Source organism: Carettochelys insculpta, chromosome 4 (assembly GCF_033958435.1).
Source record: "Carettochelys insculpta isolate YL-2023 chromosome 4, ASM3395843v1, whole genome shotgun sequence".
Taxonomy (NCBI): domain Eukaryota; kingdom Metazoa; phylum Chordata; order Testudines; family Carettochelyidae; genus Carettochelys; species Carettochelys insculpta.
Window position 1 is genome coordinate 62,896,705 of NC_134140.1, and position 17,084 is coordinate 62,913,788.

The window sequence follows — 17,084 nt, forward strand, 5'->3', positions numbered from 1 at the left end:
TCTTTCCTGTTGATGTTTGTTCTCTTTTCTTGTATTCCTTCCTCCACTGTTATATTCATTCTTACTTGATTTTTCTCCAGCACATTAGCAGAATCAGCCATGAAGCTTACATAAGCACCTCCCAACTAATTCCTAGTTTAAAGCTGCTTTGATCATTTGTGCCAACTCTTTCCCTACAAATCAATAACAGAGAAACTCTTTCAAGAAAACCCATGAGAACAGCATCGACTCTGGGAATGCTTCCCAGTGGTCAGTATTATTAGATCCCACATGAAGGAAATTCTGTGGATTCCTCATTGCTCCCATTAATCATCTTCAGCTTCATGTTCACATCCTGTATTTTAGATTCCAGAAGACCTTATAACCTTCTATTCTCCAGATCAGTTTTGGTGGCAGATCTGTCTGTTCTTTGTAGGAGTACATTCCCAATCACATAGACTTCTTTCTTCCTGGTGTTGCTGCAACTCTCTGGCCTTCTTCTTTCTTTCTGTTCTGCCTTCGAGTCCATTTCTTTTTTTTAAATTTCAGAATGACCATCTTATGAGCACAAGGAAACACATATTTTAATGCATCTAATTGTAGACATATAAATCTATGAACTAGGAATGTAGCCTTACAGGAAAGGGCTGTCTATCCTGGGAAGCAGTATCTCTGAAAGATATCTGGGAATCATGGTGGGTAATCATCCAAATGTGAGCTCCCAGCATCTTTCTGTGAACAAAGGAGTTAATACAATCCTTGAATGCATAAATAGAGGAATCTCAAAAAGGAGTTCAGAGGCTATTTTACCTAAAGTATTTAGAATTTGTGTTAGTGCTGCTGGAGTGCTTTCTAAAATTCTGCCTATACAATTCAAGAAGGATGTTGAAAATTTGGAGAAGGTCCAGAGAACAGACACAAGACTAATTAAAGGAGTAGGAAACACTCCTTATGGTGATAGGGTCAAAATGCTCAATCTATGTAGCTTAACAAAGAGAAGAGTGATTTTATTGCAGCCTGTAAGTAGCCATATGGGAAACAAATATTTAATAATGGGATCTTCAGCCTATCAGAGAAAAGTAAAATGTGATCCAATGCCGAGTTGTTAAAGACAATTTCAGAGTGGAAATAAAGTGTACATTTTTAATAGAAAATTGGCACTGGAAAAATGTACCCATGATCACAGTGGATTTTCCATCACTGACATTTTTTTTTAATTAGGTATCAAAATATCCTAAAAGATATGCTCTGCGAATTATTTTGTGGAAGTTTATGTCCTGTGTTATATAGGAGGTTTGACTAGATCATAATGGTCCTTTCTGGACTTCAAATATATGAATACATGGATGAAATTTACTAAAGCTTGCAAGAAAAGATTATGGGTTACATAGGTCAAAGTATGCATATAGGCCTTAATTGTTTTAACCCTTGTCTCTGATTGCTGTGCATTTTTGAGTGAATGAATAAATAATGTCTTGTTTTGAGGAAACGGGTTTTGAATCACATTAATCAACTGCTGTCACAGAATCCCAGAGGAATTCTGTTGTTGAATAAGGGACTGCAACCCAGAAATACAATCCCAGAGCATATGACTATGTGGACTCACCCCAAGAGGGATAAAGGTGGCAAAACTTGTGTTGAAGGAGGGTCAGCTGAGAGAAACTAAAAGGGTTCTAAAGCACAGCTTGCCCTGTAACCAAGACACCTAGTGAGATCAATGTTGCTTTAATTATGTGGTCATAAACTCCTAAGGATAGCAACACAGTTTGTTACTTGGTATATGAAACTGAAAAAAGCCTTCTTAACTTTACGACCAATTCTGTCCAGCGTGCGTGTGCAAGGGACTGAGAAAGCTAAATTTTCGTCCTTGTTCCCCAGTTCAGGAGTTTGGCATAATACAGTCTTTCCACTTTTTGAACCATGAAGACTGCTTCTGATTAGCATTGTTATCATGCCAAAAGACATAGGGAGAGAAACTAGTGTTCCAAAGCAAGAAAGGAGGAAGACAAACCCAACGTCTCTTAACAGAGGCCAAGGGATCTGTTTCCATGGGGAACAGACAGTGCAACCTCCAGTAAGGTAGAACAGCAGCTCTCCCTGAGGAACAATGCACTTCAGAGTTTCTTCTTGGGTGATGCACATTTACTACAATCAGAAAAGCACGAAATAACTGAATCCACTCCAGAGAAAGAATGGAGCGAGGGAGGAACTGTGATCCTCACAGTAGCATTCCACTTCACAGTCAGTGAGTCTACGTGGAGAGAGATCATAGAAAAAAGCATGTCAGGGTGGATTAAAGACAGCACAATGCCAAATTAACAATGATGTCAGTGAAGCTGGGGGCTAAAATGTAGCCTAGATTCAATTTTACTGATGCTGACAATTTTCAGAAGGGGAGCAATGTTAGTCTGTTTCAGCAAAAACAACAAGGAGCACTATGTTACCTTACAGATGAACAAATTGATATATATGAATAAGACACATCAAGCCTGACTTAATTTGCTTCATTAACATTGAGCTTCAATTGACAGGTGACTTCTTTTGCTACTATCTATACCCTGGATTCTGAAGTTGCCGCTCCAACTCCTCTGTGGAAGTGAGCTTTATCCACAAAAGCTCATGACCTAATAAACGTGTTAGTGTCTAAGATGGAATAGGACTGTTATTTTTTTTTTAAAGTTACAAACTTATATGGCTATTTCCATGAACTTTATTTAGATATAAGCTTTTGGGGGCTGGAACCTACTTCACACAACTGACAAATTTTATGCTCAAATAAATTTGTTAGCGTCTAAGGTGCAAGAGGACTTGTTGTTTCTGCCAATAATGTGAATTCCACAGAGCTGTGGTATGTTTTCCCACACCTATAGGGCTCTATACAGTTAAGAAGTTATGCTTTTGCTTTCCTCTGAATGAATACAAACTCTGCCCAAGTGAGGAGATGGGAGAGATTCTGCGAATTTGAGATATCAGCCTGTGCCCCAATACTCTCTACTAAGTGTACAGCTCAGCCTCTAAACGAAAGAGGATAGGTGACAAAAGCAATAGACCAAACCTCATTCAGTATAAGGATCTGCTGGAAGCTGAAAGGCATAAACTAAGGATTCTATGTTGTAATTTACAAGATACCGGTTACTTAACAGTTGCTATTGATCAAGTACTGAGACTTGGCAGTACACAGCCCTCCTAAACTGAGGGTCTAAGAAACAATTTTTCTTCCTCGGTCATATGCTGAGGCTAGCTGTATCCCTGAAATCCAGATTTACAAGTGAGAAAAAAGAACGATTCAGCCCAAGTGACAAACGGAAGTACAGCTGTAAAGACAAGAAATTGGAAGAATGATAAACAAAGATAATATAGGCATGAAATCCTGGCTCCAGTGAGGCAAATGGCAAGATCCCCATTGACTCTGGGGTCTGCCGTATTTCACCTCTGAAGAATAGTGAGAACAGAATAAAAAGAATGACCAAGTAGTTGTAAGGAAGAAGGAAGGTAAGGCTAAGAGAAGATGATTTTTAACTCCAATATTTACACTCATAGAACTAGAGAGGACCTTTAGAAGTCATCGAGTCCAGTCCCCTGCTCTTACGGCAGGACCTATCACCATACCTGACAGATTTTTTTTCTTTTTCAATCTATTTGTCCTATATCCCTAAATGGCCCCCTCAAGGACTGAACTCACAACCCTGGATTTAACAGGCCACATCTCAGATACAGAATATGTTTACATTCACATATGGCATAAAGATCTGTTTTCCCTAGGTGCACCATTGAAATGGCTGTCAACACACAGTCTATGTCAGACTATGGGGAAATGTCAGGAAAAGACAAGTAAATTGTGCACTGAAACTTGAATATCTTTTCCTGTTGGGATGGACTTTACCAAAATTTGGTGCCATGTAGATGGGCCTAAATTTTGGAAAAATCCTCTTGGTCGAGCCATCCCATCTTCCTCGTCGAACAAGGTTTACAGGTATGACAACAGAATGCTCTGGATGTGGCAGACCTCTTATGAGAGACCACCAGTCTCCCGGAAAAAGTTTGCAGTCTAGACATAGCCTAAGAGCATTCCTCTTGTTTCTGTCAAATATGGGTAAGAATTTTTCTTGTGTCACACTGACCCTTGAATGACTTAATGAATGATCACTTATTTTACTATTTACAAATATATAGATAATGCAAATGTGTGGAAGGACACAGTTTTATTTAATTATTCTTTTTATTAGGGTCTGCATGCTGTGTAGAAAGCAAAACTTTAATTCAAAATAGTGATGATATCATTAAATGTGATTTATTTTAAACACGTTATTTTGAGGACTCTTATTTAGGACAGAATGCTGGAAATGTCAGCATGCAGATCAGAATCTGACATAAATGATCATGATTTATTATACCACATCAAAGGCAGATAACTGCTAAAATCCATGATTCACTGTAATTGTGTCATAGTTGAGCCTGGCAAAAAATCATTGTGTTTATACTTTGATAATTCAGATAGGTAATTTACTAGTTCTAAAATATAACATATGGTAAAATTATTCAGAGGTACTGTACTATATCAACAACAAAAGTCCAATTAAGTACACAAGTCAATGCTCTGAAAATATACGTCAAGTACCATTCAAGAATGCAATAATTAGATGCAGCACTTTTGTTATCCTAAGCAATCTCGCAATAAACTTCTAACACATTAAAGTTTAGTTAGAAATGCCACTGAAAATCTGCCTGGGTCAGCGGTATAATCTAGATCACTGAGCCCTCACCAGTTCCCTTACAAGTCTTTGCCTACCAAGTATGAAATTAATCTGTCATGATATAGAACTTTAAAGAATAGCACACCTTATCTCTTAAACTACATATGAAGCATCTTTTATCTATAGTATAGTGCACAAAATGTAAAGGTCTGGAAGCACATTTCAGAAAAAAAGAATGACCTTAGATTCTGTTCCAAAGAGAAGGAGGAATGTTCTTCAGACATATAGTTCATATACTTCTTTGAAGGTGGGATTTTTTTTTATTTTTTTTTGTTCCTCTGAAAATATATGATGCAGGCAAAAATAGCACACTGGAAAATGGGATTAAAATTTACCATATGAAGTTATAAGATTGCAAAATTCTGTTTTGTTCCTTTGGAGTAGAATTTTCTTTTCTTTTCATTTCGTCTTTCTTTTAAAAGGCTAAGGGGATGTTTTCAGAGTTTAGCTTTAAGAAAGGAAGCCATTTTCCAACGTAAGACAAGATCATCATAAGAGAACAGTAGCATCTTAAACAGGAAGATGTCACATGTTGTCATCCTGCTCCTGAGTCAATGGACCTGTATGATATTAAGGCAAAAGGGGACCTTGGAGAGCCTCTGAGGAGAGGTGAAGCTGAGATCCTGATCACTCAGTCATAAAATCCCCTAAAACTTTTGAAATGATTGAGGTTCTAGCCCTAATGCCATGGTCTGTTTCCTTACTGGACAGCAGAATATACCTTTTCAACATTCAAGCTATTCCACATTTTTCAATTAGGCTAATTATCTTGTTATATCAGCCTTTCTGGAAGTGTATCTTCCATCTGTTGCTTCATGTGGCAACCTTCATCTTTGTCTATTATTGAGGTCTGATGCAAAATGGGCTTTTCTATACAGGTTGAACCTCTGTAATCCGAACTCTTATCTGGTAAACCCCATAATCAGGCATGATTTTAGTTAGCCAGATAATCACTTATCATGGATGTGGTCAAGTTTCCCATAAAGTTTGTTTACAGCCACCAGTCCTGGTTCACAATGTTCTGTGATGTTATTTAGCTGTAATTCACCCCTAACTGTCTTCTATGAGCCTAGTAAGCATTGAAATATTGGTAATATGCTAGAAAATATTGATCTCCATTCATCCAGTAAATTCTGTCATCCAGCACCGGTCAGGTCCCAATGTTGCCAGCTAAACAAGGTTCAACCTGTACTGAAATTCTGATTTCCAAGCAACAAGGGGTTAATTTCACACAGAACCTTGTGAAATTTTGCTGCACTGACACCATTATTTAAATCAATATATATTTCTCGTTGGTTACATGTAAGTGCTAAAGCAAGACACTTCCCTAAGATAACCAGCTAAAACATGGATGGAAGCCAAAAGTACGTACTGTGGACATATTTTTTTCCATAGCCAATCTGTTTAAATATACTATTGCATACAAGAGTTCGTGGATCCAGATGTGAGTAATTCACAGTAATCTAAAGAAAGTAATCTGAGTAATTAGCAGCAATCTAAAAATCTGAATTGGTCCAAACATTTGCCAGGTGGTAATGGTGGGGAGTCAACTCTGCCTTTTTGCTCCTCTTCACTAGGTCACACTTTAGCTCACTGTTCCCCAAAAGTTCCTCTTTGTCTCTGTCCTTTCAATTTCCACTGAAATCACGTAAACTTCTCACCACTCCAAAATTAAAAAGAATGATTGACTTTGGTCTAAAAATTGTTTTTCATTATTTCGGGGAAAAAAAGAGACAGTACCTTGATAAAATCAGAAGAGTTTCATGCTTGATTGTGGATTAATAAAAAACAGTTAATACTTTATGGAACTTTATGAAAGGATAACTGATGTGAGCCGCATCTACACTAGCCGGCTATTTTGAAGTAGCTGCGCCAACTTCGAAATAGCGCCCGCCGCATCTACACATGCCAAGCGCTAGTTCGAAGTTGAAATTGACGTAAGGCGGCGAGACGTCACTATCCTCATGAGGAGAAGGGAATAGCGCCCTACTTCGATGTTGAACGTTGAAGTAGGGCATGTGTAGACGATCCGTGTCCCGCAACATCGAAATAGCGGGGTCCTCCATGGCGGCCTTCAGCTGAAGGGTTGTGAGACGCTCTATCCAGCCCCTGAGCTCTATGGTCACTGCGTGCAGCAACCCCTTAAAGTTCCCCACCCCCTTATTTCCTGTGCAGGAAGCTGAGAGATCGTGCAGGCAGCATCAGTGCCACGTGCCCAGCCTGCATGTCCCTTGGCAGCCCCAAGCCACCACCCTGCACCCCATTGCATCCAGCCAGCCCCCCAAGCACCCCCAGGGCACCCCCTCCAAGGGGATCCAGGGCTCCCAGCCTGTCAGCCAGCGGGGGAAGAGGCAGCGGGGCCCATCTTGGACGGAGGCCGAGATCCGGGACCTGCTGGGGCTCTGGGTTGAGGAGGAGGTGCTCCAGGTAATGGAGAGCAAGAGGCGGAACGTGGATGCGTTCGCTCGGCTGGCCGAGGGCCTGGCTGCCCGGGGACACCCTGCCCACGCTCCTGACCACGTCAGGAGTAAGGTTAAGGAGCTGTGGCAGGGTTATGCCCGGGCCCAGGAAACGGCCAGCTGATCTGGGGCCGCCCCTGCTGCTTGCCCCTTTTACAGGGATCTCAGGGCTATCCTGGGCCCCCAGTACACCTCCTCCCCGCCGGCCACCCTTGACACATCGGCCAACGAGCCCCAGCAGGCCCCAGAGACAGAGTCCGCCCCGGAGGCCAGCCCTGCACCCCAGGGCCCTCCCCCCAGGAGCCCACCCCTGGGCCACTGGAGGAGAAGGAGGGGGCCTCCAGTAAAGGGGGGGCTCCAGGTCGCCCTCCCCTCTCGCAGCTCCAGCAGGGCGTCTGCCGGATGGGTGTCCCCCGACCACGGGAGCGGAGCATCAGATATGTACCCCCTGGTGCACAGCCCCAGGGTTAAGGGGCGGGGACAAGAGACATAACCAGGGCCCTCCACACACCCAGATGACCATGGGCCCAAGGACAGCAGTGGCATGTCCCTCAGAAGAGTCCATCAGACCCTGCCCCCCAGCAGGACAGCGCCATGGCCCATCCCTGGGCATGGGGGGAGCGGAAACTAGGGTCCCCCGGGGGTGGGGTTGGACAGCATCAGCATCAGCAGCAGCATCTCCGGGGGATGGGGGTGGGGATGGGGAACCAGCAGCAGAGGGGTGGGGGGACAAGGGCCACGGGTCAGGGCCCAGAATAACGGCTGTCTCCACTCTTCTTACCCCCTCTGTTCGACAGCAGCACCATCGGAGGGCCCGGAGAGCACTGTCGCGGTGTCTGGGGTCCTGGAAAACCCACTGCAGCCATCCCACCAGGCCAGCCCCTCAGTGGAGCACGGACCAGCCCCAGGACAAGCCCGACAGCAGCGGAGCCATCTGCGGGCATCCACGGACCCCCAGCTGCTCGCCACCCTCCGGCGTCAGCTGGAGGTGTCGGAGTGGTGCCTGCAGGTGGAGAAGCAGCAACTCCATCTCCAGAAGCGAGCACTGGCCTGGCGCCAGGAGGCTTGGGGGGCCTTCATGCGCATGTTCGATGCCATCGCACGGCACTTGGCCCCACCCCCCGCCACTCTGCCCGCCGCTCTGCCTTGCCGCTCCACCCGCCGCCCTGCCTGCCATCCCTCCACCATCGGCCATCCTGGGGCCTGCCACCAAGGGGGACCATGTGCCTCCGGACTCCACCTGGCCCTTTCTGCTGGTTCTCCCGGCCCCCACGCAGCCTCAACCGGGCCTCCGGCCAAGACGTGGGTCGTGCCTCCCAACACCAGGCGCAGGACAATAGGGGTGCATGGCCGAGGACGTTGCCCCCCAAGGCCCCCTCCTTTGGACTTATTCCCCCCATCTTTGTAAATAGTTTTTGTTCTACCCCTGTTTTGTACCTGCCCACCCATGTACATAGTTCCCCCCTTCTTCTTCTGTTTTAATATTAATAATACAAGGTTGCAGGTTTTTGTTTAAAAAAATTTCCATTTTATTGCACAGAAGTGGGGGGGGGTGCTCTCGGGTTCTCTGTGGTGTGGGCATGGGGGCAGGGAGTGTTGTGGAGGATGGTGGGGGGTGCAGTGGGTGGCTTGCCCGCAGCTGGCCCTGCCAGCTTTCACCCCACAGCCTGGTCAAAATGGGCCCTCCAGACCTCCCCGACCCAGATCCCCTCAGGGTCGACCTGGTGACTGGGGGCAGCGGGTGGCTGGACGTGTGCCCTGCCAGCCTTCAGAGCCCAGCCCTGGAATAAGGCCTCTCCCTTGCTCTCCACCAGGTTGTGGCGTGCGCTGCATGTGCCCAAAACCTGGGGGATGTTGGTGAGGCCTGCATCCAGGTGGGTGAGGAGACACCTCCAGCGCCCTTTGAGGTGGCCAAAAGTGCACTCGACCACCTGGCATGCATGGTTCAAGCGTGTGTTGAACCGCTCCTGGCTGGCTGTGACATGGCCTGTGTAAGGGTGGTAAGCCAGGGCTGGAGGGGGTACACCACGTCTGTGACGAGGCAGAGGGGCATGGTGGTGTCCCCCACAGGGATCTCCCGCTGGGGGACGTAGGTCCCCGCCTCCAGCCGGCGGCACAAGCCTGAATTTCTGAACACCCGTGGGTGCTGCCAGGCCAGCCAACATAAATGTCCAAGAGGCAGACCTGGCTGTCTACCAAGGCCTGGAGGACCACGGAATGGTATCCTTTCCTATAGAGGACTCGTCCTCCACTGTCCTCCAGGGCATGGATGGGGATATGGGTCCCATCCAGAGCCCCAAAGCAATTTGGGAAGCCCAGGCTGGCAAACCCCGCGATGGCAGTATCCGGGTCCCCAAGCCACACAAGCCTGTGGAGGAGCAGGGCATTGATTGCGCGGACGACCTGCAGGGGAAGGACATGAGAGAGCACCCGTGAGGGGTGTGCAGGGTGTGTCTGGCCTTCCCCCCCGGGCTCTCCCCCTCCCCCCTAAAGCTCCCCCCCAGGCTCCCCCCTGGGCTTCACCCCCCCCAGGTCCTCTCACCTCCATGAGGACAGCCCCGACAGTGGCCTTGCCCACGCTGAACTGCTGCCCTATGGATCGGTAGCTGTCTGGAGTGGCCAGCTTCCAGACAGCGATGCCAACCCGTTTCTCTACGGTGAGGGCATGTCGCATGGGGGTGTCCTGGTGCCATAAGGCAGGGGTGAACCACTGGCAGAGCTCCAGGAATGTCTGCCAGCTCATTTGGAAGTTCCGGAGCCAGAGGTCATTGTCCCACTCGCTGAGCACCAGCCTCTCCCACCAGTCCGTGCTCGTAGGGTATCTCCACAGCCGGTGGCGTGAGTGGGGAGGGGTGGGGGCTGGGAGGGCAGCAAGGTCTGGGGCTGCTTCCTCATCACCTGAGGACAGATCATCTTCCTTGAATAAAAGATGGTCAGCTGCCTCCTGCATGGCACGGAGCAGGGCAACCACTGCTCCTCCAGGGGCAGGTGTGTGGGCCTCTCACTGCTGCTGCTGCTGCTGGGGGTCCATGCTGCTTACACAGGGTGTGCGTGCTTGTGGCTCTGCAGACCACATGCTGTGCAGGCTGAGTGTGTCTGGGAGGGGCCCTTTCAGGGAGCAGCTAGCTGTTGCCCCGGAAGTGCTAGTCCGCCCTGTGACCCTGTCTGCAGCTGTTCCTGGCACCCTTATTTCGATTTGGGCCGCTTTGGTGTGTAGACGCTCCCCTGCAGTGCCTACGTCAATGTAGTGCTGTCCAACATCGATGCTGAATGTCGACGGCACGAGCCCTGGAGGATGTGTAGACACTATTCGTCAAAATAGCTTTCGCTATATCAAAATATGCTATTTCGATGTAACATCCCAGTATAGACGTAGCTGTGGAGGAAGATAAAAGAAAGATGCTAGGACAGAAAGGAAATGCAATGAAATAGGAGGAAAAAAGTGTAGCCTGTATGGTAGAGCCTTACCAAAAATGTTGATGATGATGGTGATGACGATGATGATAGAGTGACTTTCAGGGCACAAACATGTTGCAGCGTCTTCCAGGACTGAAAGAGAAGAAGACTAGCCTGAATTTTTTGAAGAAAAGCAACAATTTCCTCCTTAGGTGAAATACTTTTCCAGAATGTAAAAAAAAAAATCTCTACAAAATCATATTTTATAAGGCAAGAGCTGTGAGTCAAGCTGTCCTCAACTCAACCTCCCTTCTGATCCTGACACACAAAAAAAGTAGGTTTTTGTCCACAAAACTGTCCGAGTATCTACACGGGTAAAGCGTTCTGTTGAGAGTTTGTCACCAAAACTCAGCTGTTCAATCAGAAATGTTATCCATGTTCCCAGTCACGTATAACACCTCTGTCTACAGTGTTTTGTTGTTCGAGTGCCCATGTAGACACTTCTGTTAACAAAGAGGGCTTCCAGTTCCCCTGGCAGCCCCGTTTGCAGAGCTCCTGGTCAGCCACTCCGTTGAGAGAGGACTGGACAGTCTGGCTGCTGTCCGTCAACAGAGCGGCTTGGTCTTTCAACCTGCTTTTGTGTGTAGACGCTATCTATCGACAGAGGTACTGCCAAGGCTTCTCTTTTGACAGTGACCCCACCAACAGAAGCTGCTTGTATAGACATAGCCAAAATGTGTTATGTTGACAGTAGGTTGACAAAACTTGGCACTTCTGTTGACAGCCTTTTGCCTCTTCCCCACGAGGTATAAAGCCTTTATCAACAGATTCTGTCAACAAAATCAAGTGTGGGTGCTTGTCAGCCAATGGCTGGGTACAGGTGCCCCAAGAGTCTGCTCCGTGGAGGCAGCACGACTCAGCGCCCAGCTTCTACTGCACCTTTCCACTGCCCAGGCTGAATATAGCCAAACCAGCTAAGGTTGTTTGTGTTTGGCCAAGTTACAGCAACTAGAAGGAGTGAGGCTGAAGCTTAAAGATGGTTACTATTTATTACAAATCAGAAATGAAAATCTTAATGGTTACAGAATTACATAAAATCTTAATGGTTACACTTGCAGGAAAAGTTAGATAAAATCTTAATGGTTACACTGTTATTGCTCTATTTGCTTAGCTACTATAGTAGGATGTTACAAATAACATGTCAATTAGAGAAAGTTACCAGACGCCTCAGACTAAAGAGCTTTTACTATTAAATGTGCACAAAAAAACATTGCAGGTATAATTCTCACGCCTGTGTCCTCCAACTCCGGCGTAGCCAAGGTCGTTCACTGAATCTCTCGGGAAGAACTGTACGAGGAAGGGGGTCCCCCAGATCCTCGGGAGGCAATAACCTTACCCGACCAGCAGGCACAGGAAAGTGGAGCTCAGTTAGAGTAGGCTGCTGGCCGGTCTTTATACCCCTTGGGGCACGTAGGTTCTTCCTTATCTCAAGGTACCAATTGTACTGGTTCGTCTTTGTGACGCCAGCGCTTACAAGGCAGTCACACTTGTAAGGACAGAGATAACTAAATTTATAGAAATGGGGCAAACTTTCACACGGGCAGTAAAATTCCCCTCCTGGGACCAAGTGTAGGTGGATCAACTATTGATGCCAGCCAAAGGCAACTTGAAGCCCCGAGGCCAACAGCTATCCTGTTAGCCCTCTTATCTGTATTGTTCAGTCCAGGGTCATGCTGACATAGCACATGTGCATTTGTGAGGCACCAGCAGACAGTGTGCTTTCAAAACATTCCAAGATTGTGCTGTCTCTTTCTGCTGTGTGCTCTGAGGCAACTAAGAGGGGCAGGCAAAATGGAGTAGATCAGGGGGAGTCTGTCTGGCTACATTCCACCCCCTGATACGCCACACCATGTCCCAGGATGCAAGGTGTTGGTGATACCAGTACCTCTTGCCCTCCTTGGAGGAAGTTAAAAGTGCCCTATAAGTATGGCCTCGTTAGATGACTTACAATCAAGGGATTGATTAGGATCGCTTTCCAACACCATATATTGAATTTGTGCAGAGGATACAGCTACATAGACTAGGTGTTTCGCAATACATAAAATTATACAACAAGCAATTACAACGATTAAAAATGGTTAATACAGTACTTATAATGGAATGAAGAAATGGAGTAAGAGCAAATCCTAATTGTTGATCTAGCCATTCTAACCATGAGATCTTTCCATTCTTAGTTACAGCATGTAAGATTTTAACTGCATCTTTGATGGCAGATACATCCTGTTCAACCTGTCCTGAGTGGTTTACATAAAAGCAGCAAGATTGGTTAACTACAGAACATACCCTTCCTTGTTGGGTTAGGACTGCATCCAAGGCTATTTGGTTTTGCAGGGCAAAGTGGGTTTTTGACTGCACTTGCTCATTGAGCGGGCCTAAGGCATCGGCAGTATGGTTAACAGCTATTTCTATCTGCTCAGAGACATTTACCAGGGCTTGCTCTCAGGGTACTGGCTAAGATCCAGGGGCATAATGGCAGCATTACCAATGCCAAATAGGAGCCTATAGCCGAGAGAAACATGAATAATATTTCCCCAGCAATTCAAGGATCCTGTGTGTGTGTTACTATCCTGGTCAGAATAGGTATCCCAGGCTCCCAATTTCTCATGAAATACTACAATATGGGTGCACTGGTGATCTTCCAAACGACCTAAGTGGGACCAGCACCCATGCCAGGTGGCACTCCACCACTGCGGGCATGGGTCTACAGATGGAGGGGCCATTGGGCCATGGAGGAGTATGTGCTCTGAGCCTAAACCACCATTCTCTGTAGGCACACCTACATCCAGAAGCAGCAGCTGTGGGCCCACCTGAAGTGGTGGGATGGGACAAGGAGTGGGCCTAGGACCATCTCATGGCCAGATTCACCATCTGGCAATCATTGCTGGCCCAGGCCCCTGTGCCTGACAACACTGCCCCCCGACACCCCTGTTCCCCTTGCTGCCCCTGCTCCACACACTGCCATCACCCACCCACCCCTTCACCCCTGGTGCCCTGCCCCCAGGAATGCTGCATCTCCTCCAGCAGATGCTGATCATGCCACTCCCCCTGCCCCAGGTTCCCCACCATGCCTGCCCCCTGCCAACCACACCCCTCCTTGGCTCCTCTACCGAGCCTGACCCCAATGCTGCTCAGGGTCCTGTTCGCCCACAGGGTTGTGCCCCTTTCCTCCCCAGACTGAGGCCTCCAAACCCCTGTCCCAAGCCCCCCTCCAAGCTTGGATCCCCCCCCCATCCTCAACCTTCTCATGTGTACTTCGTACTTTGTAAATAGTTTTCATTTAAAAAGTTTTTTGCACATTTTCCAGTTTTACTGGTAAAGTTCTGTTTTTGCACCACTCCCATGTCCCTCTTCATTGGGGTGGGGGGATTGGGAGAAGGGAGTGGTTGTGGTGGGAACAGGGTAGGGCTGCGGGCCTGAGGCCCACACTAGGGTGCCCTGGGGAGGGTCACTGGGGGCATGGGAGATGCTTTCCCTCAGGGTCTCCCAGATCTGCACCCCATCCATGTGGGCTTGGCAGATAAGAGACTTTCATAGCCATGTCCAGCATCAGCCTCACACCCCAGGAGGATGGCTTCCCCCTTCCTCTCCACAAGGTTGTGAAGGTCACAACAGGTGGCCACAATGTGGGGGACAGTCTGCTTCCCCGTGTCCAGCCAGTCCAGAAGGCATTGAAAATGTGCCTTGATGTGCCTGAAGGCACACTCCACCTCGTTCTGTGCCCAGTTGAGGCGGATGTTGAAGAGGTCCTGTGTTGAGTGCAGGTGGCTGGTGTAGGGCCTAATGAGCCAGGGTAGGAAGGAGTAGGAGACATCCTCCATCATGCACAAAGGCATGCTCAGGTCCCCAATGGCCAGTTCCTGGTGGGGAACATAGGTGCCTGCCTCCCTCCTCCGTAACAGGCCAGAGCTGTGAAACACCCTTGCGTCATGTGCCCAAACCATCCATGCAACATAAACATCCAGGAACCATACCAAGTGGTCCACCAGGGCCTGCAGCATGATGGAGTGGTAGCCCTTTCTATCGATGAGCCAGGCCATGCTGTGTTCTGGAGATATGGGCCCCACTAACTGCTTCAAAGCAGTCTGGGAAGCCTAGAGTGGTGAAGCCAGCCATGACTGTGTCCAGGTCTAGAGGCATATGACCCTTTGGAGCAGGATGGTTTTGATGGCCATCACTACCTGCAAGACGTGAGGAGAGCAAACACACATGAAAAACTGAAGGAGGGAGTCTCTTGTTCCCTCACACCAGGATCTTTGGATGCCCTCCCTGAGAGGCTGCCCCCCCACAGCAGTGAGTCTATATGAGGGCAGCTTGTCATGGTCCCCCCAGGGATGGGGCTTCCCGCATCCGCAAACCCCACCTCACACCACTGCCCCTACTCCCTGAGGGTCTTCCTCGGTTGGGATCCCCCTTCTGCACCCCCATCTTCCCTGTCCTCCCCCACCCCTGCTCTATACAGGGCCTGCAGCCCAAGAGTGCCTTACCTGAATAAGGACTGCTGTGAGGGTGGACTTCCCCATGCTGACCTGGTTGTCCACTGAGCAATAGCTGCCTGGGGTGGCAAGCTGCCATAGGGCAATGGAGACCCACTTCTCCAGGAGGATGGCACACTGCATCTGGGTGTCCTGTCTATGGAGGGTGGGGGTGAGCCAGGTGCAAAGCTCCAGGAAGTCTTCTTCCTCATGTGGTAGCTCTGGAGACACTGCTGGTCATCCCACTGCCCCATGACCAGCCAGTTCCACCAGTCAGAACTGGTGGTGTATCTCCAGACCTGAGGTCACCTGAGAGGGTGAGCATAGAAGGGGCCCTGGGGGATCAGGGTCCTACTCCTCAGGCCTGGTGTCCAACATATCCTTCACTGGAAATGGTGGAGGACAGCCATCAGCAGTACAGAGTGGGTGCAGGGCAAGCTTGGGGGGCTGCTTTGGCACCATGGCTTCCTGGAAAGAAGGATGTCTCTCACAGCAAGAGTGGGAGCTCTGAAGTAGCTTTACTGTCCTGCAAGGAGATAGGCAAGCCTCAGCATGGGCAGGGAACACGGGTGGGGTGAGTCTCTTTAAGGGCATGCCTGGACAGGGCTCCCAGATGGGCTAGCAGTCCGTGCAACCTTGTCTTCCGGGGTTCCAGTACTTATTCTGTTGAGATGTCTGGCCTCTTTCTGTAGAAAGAGTGGATTGATTCTTTAATTCACTTTTGTGTGTGGATGCAATCTGTTGACAGAAGTTTTGTCAGAAGATCTCTTCTGACAGTGACTTCTGTTGACAGATCACTGTACTGTAGACATAACTTTAAAGAATTAACAGACATTTCTGTTGGAACAACACTGTCTCCCTGACATGCTGGTCAACCAAATCCACTTGGTTATAGGGATATTTAAATTCCCTAGCTATTCCGTCTCCAGCTGAAACCTCCTCTAAGCCATCTACACTGGTGCTTTCCAAAGCACAGCCAATGGATCCATCTGTAGGGCTTTGGCATTTTTCAGATAGGGTTACATGAGCTCAATCTGGAAAAGGCAAAGTTTAACAGAAAGAGTAGTGATGCCATTTAATGCTTCTAAATTATAGGTACAGATTTCTATGTTAGGGCTAACATGGGGCAGGCTGGTTCCAGTACATCTGGGGCCTATTGAAGTTACTTCATACTCATAATTAAAATGGTGAGAGAATGTGGGAAATCACGGAAAAATAGGAGTAAGCTTTGAAGGGAAGAAAGTTGATGAAGAAGAGAGCCAGGGGTCACTGGGGAGAACTGGAAACATAAAACACGTAAGTGGCAGTTTCCGGGAAGATGCCAAAGGAACATGAACAATTTTTGTCACCAGTAAATTTCAGGCTTCAAGGCTTCAGGGAAGTGGGTCCCTGAAATGAGGCGAGATGTCAACAAGTATGTCAGCTGCAAGGTGGTCTTCAAGGTGTGGTGCATGCTTGGCACTGCAGCCAGCAGTGTCAGGATCAGCTAGCTCTTCCCACCGTGGGAGGGTGAAAAGCGAAAAGTTGTAACCTGCTGATGACCCGTGTCCATACAAGTCAACCCCACCTCCTAGTGGTGTGGACTGGCAACTGCCTCCGTAAGGAGGCAGGATAACGGGGCTCTGGCCGCCTGGAGAGGGATGGGCTCTGCCAGGTTTGAAATCTGCCCAAGACACACCTCATGACAACTAACATAACTAACTCCATACAGGATTGGTGGTCACCCAGGTTAACAAGGACCGCACATTCCGTCGTCCACCAGGACAGTTGTGTTAAGTCAGCTACTGGTGAACCAAAAACCTTGCGTGCAAGAAAATACCTAACTGTAGGCATATGGAACATAAGATCACTAAATCAGACAGGTAAACTTAAAGAACTGACCTACGAAATGAAAAACTACACCCGACATATCCTTGAACTCTGTGAAGTAAGATGGAAAAATTTTGGGGAGCTCAGAACAGACG